The 14,476-nt window shown below is 44.2% G+C and overlaps 1 long non-coding RNA gene across 1 annotated transcript in view; it reads right to left on the reverse strand.

Moving 5' to 3' along the window:
* Positions 1 to 534: 534 nt before the first annotated feature.
* Positions 535 to 14,476, reverse strand: part of LOC135110053 (uncharacterized) — a 79,633-nt gene continuing 65,691 nt past the window's right edge. Inside the window, exons 3-4 of the long non-coding RNA XR_010273063.1 lie at positions 8,794 to 8,962; positions 535 to 767 (exon numbers count right to left, since the gene is read on the reverse strand). This is a non-coding gene — a long non-coding RNA (uncharacterized LOC135110053). The remainder of the gene's footprint in view (positions 768 to 8,793; positions 8,963 to 14,476) is intronic.

Raw genomic sequence — 14,476 nt, forward strand, 5'->3', positions numbered from 1 at the left:
TAGACAACTTCTTGGACGAATACATTGGTAAGCGCCAGCGCCCCCTCCGAGATCCACCTCCCAAGCCAAAGAAGTAGCAGCACCAGCACCGTTACTGAAGAAAACAAGCACAGATGGGCCACCCATATCCCGTGTGGGTTTCAAGCCTCACGAACCAAGAAGTTAAGTCAGCGTGTCCAGTCATTCCACAGCTACTGAGGAAGGGATGAGGAAACCGAAATAGCGATATAGCAAGCATGTCTAGCTACGACGAAGAATAAGACTCTAGCTAGATATAAAGAAAACATCTTAAAGAAAATATTAAAAGCTGACCTAGCGATCACAATTAATGAAACATATGTAAGAGAGAATCTCCTGTCCGTATATATGCTCAATATATATATATATATATATATATATATATATATATATATATATATATATATATATATATATATATATATATATATATATATATATATATATATATATATATATATATATATATATATATATATATATATATATAATGGCAAGGTGTAGCAATACCTTCAAAAGGTCGGACCAAAGCCAGGTTTTCAGGGAGGAATGAAGGTTTTAGAGATGTAATGATGAGCACGTCTGACGGGTAACCCTTCAGAAAGCCGACCGTTCCAATGCGTTCTGATACCGGGGCCGAAACGGTGCAAAAATCAACTTCTTCTCGTTGCAATTCCCCCATCATGCCGTTAAATTTTCCGTTCGTTGGAAATCCCCATTCCCACTCCCATTGCTCATGTGCTTCAAACCTGTGTGAAAGATAAATCATTGTTTTCTATTTTTTTTGTTTTTTTGGGGGGGCATATTTATGCAAGAGGGTCGCACCGGCCTTAGGCAACAAAATTATTAGGAAACATAAAAACACACTTAAGTGCCAGTTCCCAAAACTGCCGAAAGAAAAGCCAGATGATGAAGGGTAAGTGCCTTGACACCTCTCTCTTGAAAGAGTTCAAGTCATACGAAGAAGGGAATACAAAAGCAGTTAGGGAATTCTAGAGCTTCCCTAAGAATGGAATGAATGATTAAGAATACTGGTTAATTGTTTCATTGGGGAGGCAGACAGAATAGGGGTGAGAGAATGAAGAAAGTTTTGTGCAGCGAGGGCGCGAGAGGAGGGGAAGCGTGCAGTTAGCACGATCAGAAAAGCAGTTAACATGAAAATAAAGAAAGAAGACAGCAAGAGATGCAACACTGGGGCGATAAGGGGGAGGCTGGAGACAGTCAGTTAGAAGAGAGGAATTGGTAAGTCGAAAAACGTTTGATTCAGCCCCATCTAATAGAGCGGCATGAGTGGATTCCCTGTAAAACATACTCTATACATGGACGGATAAGACCCCTGTACCAAGATAACTACTGGAGGAGTAAAAAAAAAAAAAATGGCAGACACGACTCTAGAAAAGAGATGTAAAGTTTCCAGTTAAGATTATACGTAAAGGATAGACTGATGAGGTCCAATGCAGAAGAGGGGGCAGTTTAGTGTCATTGAAGAGTAGGGGATAATTGTCTGGAAGGTTGTATCGGTTTGATAAATAGACGAATTGAGTTTTTGAAGCATTAAACAATACTAAGTTTGCTCTGCCTCACTCAGAAATTTTAGAGGGATCAGAAGTCAAGCGTTCTGTGGCTTCCCTGCATGATGTGCTTACTTCCTGAAATGTTGGATATCTGCGGAGAGACGTGAAAAGTACAGGGTGGTATAATCAGCGCAGGAGTGATTAGGACAAGAAGTTTGGTTTAGGACTTTGACGTATAATAGAAAGAGAGCGGGTAACAGGACAAAACCCTGAGGAACATGACTATTAATAGATTTAGGGGAAGAAAAATGACCGTCTACCACAGCAGCAATAGTATGGTCAGAAGGGAAACTTGAGATGTAGTTACAGAAAGAAGTATAGAAACCGTTAGAAGGTAGTTTGGAAATCAAAACTTTGCGCCAGGACCTGTCAAAAGCTTTTGACAAGCAAAAGTTTCACCAAAATCCCTAAAAGAGAATAAGCAAGACTCAGTAAGGAAAGCCACCTCGATAAAATCCATACTAGTGATCAGATAGAAGGTTGTGACGTGATAGATGTTTAAGAATCTTCCAGTTGAGGATAGATTCAAAAACATTAAGAGAGGCAGAAAATGAAAGCAATGTGACGGTACTTTAAGGAATTAGAGCAGTCACTCTTTTTTTATGAACAGGATGAATATAGGCAAACTTACAGCAAGAAGAAAAGGTAGATATTGATAGACAGCGTCGGAGGGGCAAGGCGGAAGCACGGAGGCACAGTTTCGGGGAACAATAGGAAGCACCTGATCAGCTCCATAACTATTCCGAGGGTTAAGGCCAGTGAAAGCATGGGAAAAAAAAATCACTGCGAAAGATCTTACCGGGTAGCATCAAGTAGTGGGAGGGCGGAGGAGAGGGAAGAACAAGCTCTGAATCATCCAAGGTAAGGCTTTTAGCAACTCTTTGAGCAAAGAGTTCAGCTTTAGAAATAGACGAAATGGCAGTGGTGCCATCAGGTTGAAATAAAGTAGGGAAAAATGAAGAAGCAAAGTTATTGGAGAAATTTTCGGCTAGGTGCCAGAAATTATGAGAGGAGTTAGATCTTGAAAGATTTTAGCACATTCTAGTAATGAAGGAATTTCTGGCGTATTGGAGAACAGACTTGGCATTATTCTTGGTATAGATATAAAGTGCATAAAATTCATGTGATAGAAGGTTCAAGTGCCTTTTGTGTGCTAGCTCTCCCCCCATATATAACACGAGAACAGGCAGGTTTTAATCAAGGTTCGGAAGATTTAGGTCGAAAGAGTGAGAAATATACGCCTCCATTCTAGACATTATCACCTTTGTTGTTCCCTCAGCACACACATACGAGTCTATGTCAAGGAAGAAGTAGTCATTCAATGGAAAAATAAAGTGATTCCTCCTCAAGTCCCCCAATTAGTGGAGGCAAAAAGCCAGAGGCTTCTTCGCTTTGGAGGCTCCTAAGGAGGGATTGGACGATTAGGGCAAACACAGATTTGAGGTTGTGATCGGAGGAGTCCTTCGGAGAAAATAGAGTGACAGCATAAGCAGAAGGATTAGAGGATAGGAAAACGTCATGAATGGTGGGCATATCTCCAAGACGGAATATGAGTAAAGTGTTGCATCAGTGGATTTCGGTCATGAAGGATAGCAAAGTTAAAGGCTAGTACACCAGGATGGCTAATGAAGGGAGAGGAAAGACAAATTTCGTTGTGAATATTGAAGTCTGCAAGAATAGAGATCTCCGTGAAAAGGAAGAATTAGGATATGCCTTACTTTTTGAAGTTAATTGGACTTTTTTTTATTTATTTGTTTATTTTTGTTTTATATTCAGAGAAAGAAGGTGAAAGGTATACATCACAGATAAATTAAGTTTGTGAGTGACTTTTTAGTCCTAGCCAGATGGTAGAAATTTCTGAATATTTAATAACGAGAGCAAGTTACGTCGTTCCATACATAGCTGCAACATCCAGCTTTGTATTGAAAATAAGGATAGAGGAAGTAGGAAGGAATAGAGAAAGAACTATTGTTTTTTTTTTTTATGTAGAAGAGACACTGGTCAAGGGCAACAACAACAACAAAAAAATCCACAGAGATTCCAGTCCCAGAAAAGGGTCCACAGTGGTAGTCAAAAATTGAAGGATAAGTGTCTTGAAACCTCCCCTCCCTCTTGAAGAAATTCAAGTCATAGGAAGGTGGAAATACAGGAGCTTGTAGGGAGTTCCACAGTTTACCAGAGAAAGGGATGAATGACTGAAAATACTGGTTAGCTCTTGCATTTTTTTTTTTTTATGTAGGAAGGGCACTAGCCAAGGGCAACAAAAATCAAATGAAAAAAAAATGCCCACTGAAATGCCAGTCCCATAAAAGGGTCAAAGCAGTGGTCAAAAATTGATGAATAAGTGTCTTGAAACCTCCCTCTTGAAAGAATTCAAGTCATAGGCAGGTGGAAATACAGAAGCAGACAGGGAGTTCCAGAGTTTACCAGAGAAAGGGATGAATTATTGAGAACACAGGTTAACTCTTGCCTTAGAGAGGTGGACAGAATAAGGATGAGAGAAAGAAGAAAGTCTTGTGCAGCAAGGCCGCGGAAGGAGGGGAGGCATGCAGTTAGCAAGATCAGAAGAGCAGTTATCATGAAAATAGCGGTAGAAGACAGCTAGATATGCAACATTGCTGCGGTGAGAGAGAGGCTGAATACAGTCTGTTAGAGGAGAGGAGTTGATGAGACGAAAAGCTTTTGATTCCACCCTGTCTAGAAAAGCAGTATGAGTGGAACCCCCCCAGACATGTGAAGCATACTCCATACATGGACGGATAAGGCCCTTCTACAGAGTTAGCAGCTGGGGGGTGGTGAGAAAAACTGGCGGAGACGTCTCAGAACACCTAACTTCATAGATGCTGTTTTAGCTAGAGATGAGATGTGAAGTTTCCAGTTCAGATTATAAGTAAAGGACAGACCGAGGATGTTCAGTGTAGAAGAGGGGGACAGTTAAGTGTCAATGAAGAAGAGGGGATAGTTGTCTGGAAGGTTGTGTCGAGTTGATAGATGGAGGAATTGAGTTTTTGAGGCATTGAACAATATCAAGTTTGCTCTGCCCCACTCAGAAATTTTAGAAAGATCAGAAGTCAGGCGTTCTGTGGCTTCCCTGCGTGATATGTTTACCTCCTGAAGGGTTGGACGTCTATGAAAAGACGTGGAAAAGTTCAGGGTGGTATCATCAGCGTAGGAGTGGATAGGACAAGAAGTTTGGTTTAGAAGATCATTAGTGAATAATAAGAAGAGAGTGGGTGACAGGACAGAACCCTGAGGAACACCACTGTTAATAGATTTAGGAGAAGAGTGACCGTCTACCACAGCAGTAATAGAACGGTCAGAAAGGAAACTTGAGATGAAGTTACAGAGAGAAGGATAGAAACCGTAGGAGGGTAGTTTGGAAATTAAAGCTTTGTGCCAGACTCTATCAAAAGCTTTTGATATGCCCAAGGCAACAGCAAAAGTTTCACCAAAATCTCTAAAAGAGGATGACCAAGACTCAGTAAGGAAAGCCAGAAGATCACCAGTAGAGCGGCCTTGACGGAACCCATACTGGCGATCAGATAGAAGGTTGTGAAGTGATAGATGTTTAAGAATCTTCCTGTTGAGGATAGATTCAAAAACTTTAGATAGGAAGGAAAATAAAGCAATAGGACGGTAGCTTGAGGGATTAGAACCCTTTTTAGGAACAGGTTGAATGTAGGCAAACTTCCAGCAAGAAGGAAAGGTAGATGTTGACAGACAGAGCTGAAATAGTTTGACTAGGCAAGGTGCAAGCACGGAGGCACAGTTTCGGAGAACAATAGGAGGGACTCCATCAGATCCATAAGCCTTCCGAGGGTTTAGGCCAGCGAGGGCATGGAAAACATCATTGCGAAGAATTTTAGTAGGTGGCATGATGTAGTCAGAGGGTGGAGGAGAGGGAGGAACAAGCCCAGAATCGTCCAAGGTAGAGATTTTAGCAAAGGTTTGAGCAAAAAGTTCAGCTTTAGAAATAGATGTGATAACAGTGGTGCCATCTGGTTGAAATAGAGGAGGGAAAGAAGAAGCAAAGTTATTGGAGATATTTTTGGCTAGATGCCAGAAATCACGAGGGGAGTTAGATCTTGAAAGGTTTTGACATTTTCTGTTAATGAAGTACTTTTTGGCTAGTTGGAGAATAGACTTGGCATGGTTCGGGGCAGAAATATAAAGTGCATGAGATTCTGGTGATGGAAGGCTTAAGTACCTTTTGTGGGCCACTTCTCTATTATGTATAGCCTGAGAACAAGCTGTGTTAAACCAAGGTTTAGAAGGTTTAGGACGAAAAAAAAGAGTGAGGAATGTATGCCTCCATGCCAGACACTATCACCTCTGTTATGCGCTCAGCACACAAAGACGGGTCTCTGACAGAGGAGGAGGTGAGAGGTATACAGCACAGATAAATTTTATTATGAGAGTGACTCTGTAGTCGTAGCCAGATGGTGAAAAACTCGGAAGATTCAAGAGCGTGGGCACGAGAGCAGGTTAAGTCATTGCGCACATAAACGCAGCATCCAGCTTTGGATCGAAAATGAGGATAGAGAAAGTAGGAGGGAACAGAAAAGGGGCTACTGTCAGTTGCCTCAGACACCTGAGTTTCAGTGAGGAAAAGAAGATGAGGTTTAGAAGAAGGGAGGTGGTGTTCTACAGATTGAAAATTAGATCTTAGACCGCGAATGTTGCAGAAGTTAATGAAGAAAAAGTTGAGAGGGGCGTCAAGACACTTAGGGTCGTCGACAGAAAGGCAATCCGACCTGGAGACATTTATGGTCCCCTCCCCAGAAGGGGACTCCGAGGCTGGTGTAGGAGTCGCCATGATGATTTTAAAATTTTTGAGTGAAGGGTGTGTGTGTTATTAGGTGCTTGTAGTTTTGTGTGGAGGAAGAGAGTTGTCTTTAGAGGGCAGGCTGTGACTGCCTCCTTTTGTTGTGAGACATAAAGGGAAACGTTCAGTGAGGTCACAGCTGGGTTTAATGAAAAGTTCACAGCACCCCCTGAACAGTGCTTTAGACCTCACTGGGAGTAATTATCGTTTCGTTAGGTATCTACTGCCTCCTTCTGGAATTAGTAGTGATGCTAGTAAATTTGCGGGTGGCACAAAGATAGGTAGCTTAACTATGTCAGAATCGGATGCCATCGCCTTGCAGGCAGATTTATATAGGATGAACAAATGGAGAAACAGATGGAAAATTGAATTCAATACCAATAAATGCAGACTACATGCGTAGATAGAGAAAACCCACACAGTAGGTACACAATAAACAAGGAAACTCTGGTAGGTTCAGGGTACGAAAAAGATTTAGGAGTTATAGCCAACTCTAAATTCCATCTGAGAAAGCAATACATAGAGGCCAACCACGGGCCAAAAAGGGTATTAGGATTATTTTTTTAGGAGTGTTAAAAGTAGAAGGCCTGAAGATACATTAAAATCATATTTGGTGTTGGTCAGACCATATTTAGACTACGCTGTGCAATTCTATTCCCCACATTACAGGAAGGATATAGGTCTATTAGAATCACTACAACGGAGAATGACTGAAAGGATACAGGGGATGTGGAGTATTCCTTATGAGACGAGATTAAAGCTGTTCAATTTACATTCTTAAGAGAGACGTAGGTTAAGAGGCAACCTGATAGAAGTCTTGTAAGTGGTATAATGGTTATAACAAGGGGGATGTAAGGAAAATTCTTAGGATCATCAACCAGGACATATAGGTCTATTAGAATCAGTACAACGGAGAATGACTGAAAGGATACAGGGGATGTGGAGTATTCCTTATGAGACGGGATTGAAGCTGTTCAATTTACATTCTTAAGAGAGACGTAGGCTAGAGGCAACCTGATAGAAGTCTTTTAAGTGGTATAAGGGTTATAACAAGGGGGGTGTAAGAAAAATTCTTAGGATCAGCAACCAGGACATAACAAAAAAATAAAGGGTTCATGCTTGAAAAATATAGGTTTAAGAAAGAGATAGGAAGAAATTGGTTCTCAAATAGAGTGGTAGATGAATGGAACGGACTCAGTAATCAAGTTGTTAGTGCTAAGACATTAGAGAGCTTTAAGAGAAGATTAGACGGATTTATGGTTGGGGATTATAGGTGGAAATTAGGTCTACACAGGGACTGCTATGTGTATGCTTGGTGGATTCTTGCAGCTTTCCCTATTTCTTATGTTCTTATGTACTGTCAGTTGCCATATATACCTGTGTTTTTGGCGAGTTATGTGTGTGTGTGTGTGTGTGTGTGTGTGTGTGTGTGTGTGTGTGTGAACTATGTGTGTGTATTAATGTGTGTGTAGTTGTTTGATTGGTGTGGGTAAATTGCATGGTTTGGTGTAAGAGAGTGGGTATATGGGTATAGATGAGTCTTTGGGTGAATGGGTAGGTGGATACGTGGAAGTTTGGATGGGTGGGTACATGAGTATAAGATTGGGCGGGTAGGTGGATGAATGTTTGGTTTGGTGTGGATGGGTGAGTGAATGGATGATGAATGTTGGTGATACAGTGTGCGGTGGATGGATAAGTGAATGAAAGGCTTGGTGGATGGATAGGTGTATGAGTGGATAAGTGGGTGAATGGGAAATTGAGAGAGCTGGGCAGATAGGTGTGTGGGTGTGGATAAGTGGATGTAAGTAGCCGAGTGTAAATGATTGGGAGAGTGAATGGATGTCTGGATGGGTTGTAGATGAATGGTTGGTTGGATGGATGTTAGTGATTGGATGAGTGGATGGTTAAATGAGTGGGTTGATGGAGGAATAGGTGATTTGATAGATGAGATTGGGTTACTGGCTGGGTATGGGTTACTTGATGGCTGGATGGATTATTTAGGTTTAAGTTGATTCGTGCGCTCCTTTCGCTAAGCCGTCGTCGAAGTCTCTGAGTTTAAAGACCAAGTGGTCTAAGTATCAAGACACCTGTCGCTCAAACGTTGTGAGACTTTATGGATTGAGGCCCATTTAGCCTGAAGACTATGTGATCTGTGGCCCGTATGCCGTGGATAGCATGCTTTCCGACACCAAGTGATTTGAGCAGTTTCAAAAGTAGAGTATAAACACACCTGAAAAAAAAAATTAATTGGATAATTTTTGAATACGTTACCTCTGACTTTTAGGCACCGTCTTGTTGTGCAGGTATTTTTTTATGATTTTTTTTATCAAGTTCCCAAAAACGATATCAACAAAGAAACATAAAAATAAATCTCACGTAAAATTGAGCAATGCAGCAAAAGTATGAAGAAGTCTGGTGTCCAACGAATCACGAAGAGTAATGGAGCTCCCCGGCTCTTCCCGATCTTTCACGTAGTCCATGAAAGGGAAGTGCCTCAGGCCAACCACTCGGAATCGGTGTCCTTCCATGTCCGACAATTGGTTTTCTATTAAAAATTAAGGAAGAAAAGATAGGGAATATAATAAAAAAAAGTCAAAATAATTGTTTTAATCAATGAAAATAGATAATGATAATAATAACGGTAATAATTATAGTGATAATAGTAATAATAATAATAACAATAATATTAATAATAAAAATAATAAAAATAATAATAATGATAATAATAAAAAAATATATATAATAATAATAATAATAATAATAATAATAATAATAATAATAATAATAATAATAATAATAATAATAATGATAATAATAATGGTGATAATAACAATAATAAAAATAATAATGATAATACTAATAATAATTATAATAATAATAATAACAATAATAATAATAATAATAATAATAATAATAATAATAATAATAATAATAATAATAATAATAATAATAATAATAATAATAAGGATAATAATAATAAAAATAACCACGGATTGTATCTAGGTTCTCAATATATACTTGCACACACACACACACACACACACACACACACACACACACACACACACACACACACACACACACACACACACACACACACACACACACACACACACACACACACACACACACACACACACAAACACACACACACACACAAACATGCACACACACACACACACAAAAAAAAAAAAAAACACAAACATACAAAAGCACACTTCATCTCTTCCTTGCACCTCACACCTTCCTGCTAATCTCGCGGCTCAGGAGATGAACGATCACTTTGCTGCTATCTGTCAAACCTTTCCTCCCCTCCACACCACTCCACTTCCTGCCTATCTTCCCGCTCCCTCCCATTCCCCCAGTGTCCAGACGGCGGATGTTTTTAAGAGAATACTTAAATTCAAACCAAGATCCACCACACCCACTGACCTTCGTATAAAAAATTTACAAGGAATTTGCTGTAGAGCCAGCAACACCGCTATGCTCCATAATAAACGCCTCTCACTCTCCCAACATTCTTGCCCCGCGGACTGGAAGACATCTTACGTCACCCCCATCCCCAAAACTTCCAGTCCACAGTCACTCAGTGACCTCAGGCCAGTCTCTATCACCCCCATCCCTAGCTTTATTTGTGAAGATTTTGTATATGACTGGGCCTACACCAAAATTTGTAATAATGTGGATATCAGACAATTTGGAAATATTAAAGCCACCTCCACCTCCCATTGCATGACCAGCTTCCTTGAATTCATCCACAGCCACCTGGACAAGCGAAACACCTCTCTAGCTATTGCTTTTGTGGACTTCAAAAAAAGCCTTTGATCTTGTTGATCACACTGTTGTCATCAGCTAGGCAGTAAGTCTGGGTCTTCCTCCTAACCTGGTAGCGTGGCTAGCCGACTTCCTCTCAGGGAGGCGTCAGGCCGTTCGCTATCAGGGCTCTGTCTCTAATTTCCAACAGCTGACATGTGGTATCCCCCAGGTGGTTCCTCCTCCTCATTACCGACGCCCTCACTGACACCCCCATCGATGGAAGTATGTGGACGACTGCACCGTGGGCGTCCCAGTTTCCACCAAGAACCCGGACTACTCGCCACTGCAAGCAATTCTGGAGCGACTGCAGACGTGGACAGAGGAGAGCAGCATGACCATCAACCACAGCAAAACTGTGGTGATGCATTTCTGTACCTCCTCTGTACCAGTGCTCCCTCCCCAGCTCACAGTGGGCCCTCACCCCCTCCAGGTGGTCCGATGTGCCAAGCTTCTCGGAGTCACGGTGGACGACCAGCTGACCTGAAAGCAGCATGTCGCCAGCACCGTAAGATCAGCTACCTACAGGCTGTACATGTTGCGCAGACTCAGGTCGCTGGGGATGCCGACAGATGAGTTAAGGGGGGTGTACCTCACCTTCATCCTCGCCAAACTCATGTACGCCTCGCCAGCGTGGTCCTCCTCCCTCACACACACTCAACAGCTACAGCTAGAGAGTGTGCAGAAAAGGGCGTGCAGGGTCATCCTTGGCCTTGCCTACACCACCTATGAAGAAGCCCTGACCACCCTGAGTCTGTCCAGACTATCCACCAGGCACCGAGAAGCTCTGGAGAAGTTTGGAAGGGGACTACTGCATCACCCACGTCTCAGAAACATGCTGCCGCCTGACGCGCCTTGCCCGGTCCGTGCCACCAGACACCACAACAAGATAACGCCCCTAAAGGCGCCGCGCATGAACCGGTACAGACTCAGTGCTATTCCCACCATGGTGCGAGCTATCAATCAATAGTCCCTTCTAGATTAGACTTACCTTTAGGATTAATGTTAAGTATTTCCCGACCCCCTCTGTACATATTCAGTTTGTTAACTGCCTAAATAATAAACCGTTTATTATTATTATTATTATTATTGTATTATTACAAACACACACACACACACACACACACACACACACACACACACACACACACACACACACACACACACACACACACACACATACACTCACACACGCACACACACACACACACACACACTGTTCTGACCTCACACGGGCAGGACGTGTGACCTTTGGCGCTCTCGGGCAGCCTCGGCCAGCTTGTTGGCCTTCCCCTGCCCCTAGTGATAGTGACCTTAGTTTTGTTTGTTTTTCTGTTTTCAACTCTTAGCTTTTAGTTTTAGGCTCGGCCTGGTGGAATTCCTGTACTTGTGAACACATTTAGCGAGTGAGTGGTGACACATAAAGAACAATGTGTGCTCCAGTGCAAACGTACGAACCCAACTACCTCCTACGTCGCAGGCGAGGATCAGGTTACCCGCCACCCAACGTGATAAAGTGCCTTAAGACCCTGAAACTATTTCGGAACCGCGGGTCGAGGGGAGGGAAACAAGTGCGTCCCATCAAGGTTGTGACCTCAAGTGCCAGAGTTCACCGCAGGGTAGGGAAGAAGGAATACAGGCACATTGAAGTACCTCGGATTTGGTACAGTTTACCCTCCCTCCTCTTATTCAATGCAACATCTTTAGCCAACAAGATGGACGAATTAATCGTGACGGTGAGTTCTACTTATGCAGACATTGTGGCGGTTACTGAGGCGTGGCAGATTGTTCCTGAGGTGTGTTCAATGCAGGACTACCAGCTCTACCATCACCTGAGGTCAGGATGCAGGGGGCGGGGAGTGGCCGTTTTCTGCCGCTCTACCCTCAGCCCCTCACACCTCCCTGTCGATATTCCGGCCTGTGTGGAGGCCCTGTGGGTGAGAGTCACGCCCCCCTGCCATCCCAGCAACACGGCCTCCATCATCGTGTGCGTCGTGTACCACCACCCACGAGCCACCACAGCACAGTTACTCACCGCTCACATCATCGACACTGCTGATGCCCTGAGGGTGAAGTATCCTGCCGCCAAACTGGTCATCTGTGGGGACTTTAACAGATTAGATATCAACGATATCCTACACCAGCTACACCTCACCCAGGTCGTGGACTTCCCCACCCACCAGCAAGCCATCCTCGACCTTATACTGACAGACCTGGGCCAGCAGTACTCGCCCCCCAAACCGCTGCCTCCCATGGGACGGAGCACCCACCTCTCCATACTGTGGACACCCACACCCACCACCTCGACCCCCCGGTCAGCTGTCACCAGGACCCACCGCCCCATGCCTGACTCAGCCATGAGGGAGTTTGGGCAGTGGGTGACACAACACCCGTGGACCGAGGTGATGGATGTGGAGGACGTCCACTTAAAATGGCAGAATTACGTCGCCACCACCACAGAAGCCTTCCACCGCTACTTCCCAACCAAGAGCGTCACAACGCACCCATCTGATGCTCCCTGGATGACACCCCGCATTAAAAGACTCATGTGTCAGCGGACCTGGGCGTTCCACTCCTGCCCGGTCCTTTACAGGAAACTAAGAAACAGAGTAATCAGGGAGATTAAGGCTGCAAAGGCGAACTATTACCCAGACAAGATACACCACCTCAAGCTGACCAACAACAGACATTGGTACTCTAAGATCAAAGCTTTGTGTGGCCTACAAAAGCACACTTCGTCTCTTCCTTGCACCTCACACCTTCCTGCTACTCTCGCGGCTCAGAAGATGAACGATCACTTTGCTATCTGTCAAACCTTTCCTCCCCTCCACACCACTCTGCTTCCAGCCTATCTTCCGGCCCCCTCTCATCCCCCCAGTGTCCAGGCGGTGGATGTTTTTAAGAGAATACTCTAATTCAAACCAAGATCCACCACACCCACTGACCTCCCTATAAAAATTTACAAGGAATTTGCTGTAGAGTTAGCAACACCGCTATGCTCAATAATAAACGCTTCACTCTCCCAACACTCTTGCTCCGAGGACTGGAAGACATCTTACGTCACCCCCATCCCCAAAACCTCCAGTCCACAGTCACTCAGTGACCTCAGGCCAGTCTCTATCACTCCCATCCCTAGCCTTATTTGTGAAGATTTTGTATATGACTGGGCCTACACCAAAATCTGTAATACCGTGGATATCAGACAGTTTGGAAATATTAAAGCCACCTCCACCTCCCATTACCTGACCAGCTTCCTTGAATTCATCCACAGCCACCTGGACAAGCGAAACACCTCTCTAGCTGTTGCTTTTGTGGACTTCAAAAAGGCTTTTGATCTTGTTGACCACACTGTTGTCATCAGCAAGGCAGTGAGTCTGGGTCTCCCTCCTAACCTGATAGCGTGGCTAGCCGACTTCCTCACAGGGAGGCGTCAGGCCGTTCGCTATCAGAGCTCTGTCTCTACTTTCCAACAGCTGACTTGTGGGGTCCCCCAGGGGACCAAGATGGGTCCTCTATGCTTCCTCCTCCTCATTAACGACGCCCTCACTGACACCCCCCATCGCTGGAAGTATGTGGACGACTGCACCGTGGGCGTCCCAGTTTCCACCAAGAACCCGGACTACTCGCCACAGCAAGCGATCCTGGAGCGGCTCCAGACGTGGACAGAGGAGAGCAGGATGACCATCAACCACAACAAAACTGTGGTGATGCATTTCTGTACCTCCTCTGTACCAGTGCCCCCTCCCCAGCTCTCAGTGGGCCCTCACCACCTCCAGGTGGTCCTCCGATGTGCCAAGCTCCTCGGAGTCACGGTGGACGACCAGCTGACCTGGAAGCAGCATGTCGCCAGCACCATAAGATCAGCTACCTACAGGCTGTACATGCTGCGCAGACTCAGGTCGCTGGGGACGCCGACAGATGAGTTAAGGGGGGTGTATCTTACTTTCATCCTCCCCAAACTCATGTACGCCTCCCCAGCGTGGTCCTCCTCCCTCACACAAACTCAACAGCTACAGTTGGAGAGTGTGCAGAAAAGGGTGTGCAGGGTCATCCTTGGCCCTGCATACACCACCTATGAAGAAGCCCTGAACACCCTGAGGCTGTCCAGACTATCCACCAGGTACCGTGAGGCTCTGGAGAAGTTTGGAAGGGGACTTCTGAATCATCCACGTCTCAGAAACATGCTGCCGCCTGACGCACCTCGCCCGACCCGTGCCACCAGACACCACAACAAGATAACGCCCCT

The sequence above is a fragment of the Scylla paramamosain genome, chromosome 19 (assembly GCF_035594125.1).
Source record: "Scylla paramamosain isolate STU-SP2022 chromosome 19, ASM3559412v1, whole genome shotgun sequence".
In the NCBI taxonomy this organism is placed as follows: domain Eukaryota; kingdom Metazoa; phylum Arthropoda; class Malacostraca; order Decapoda; family Portunidae; genus Scylla; species Scylla paramamosain.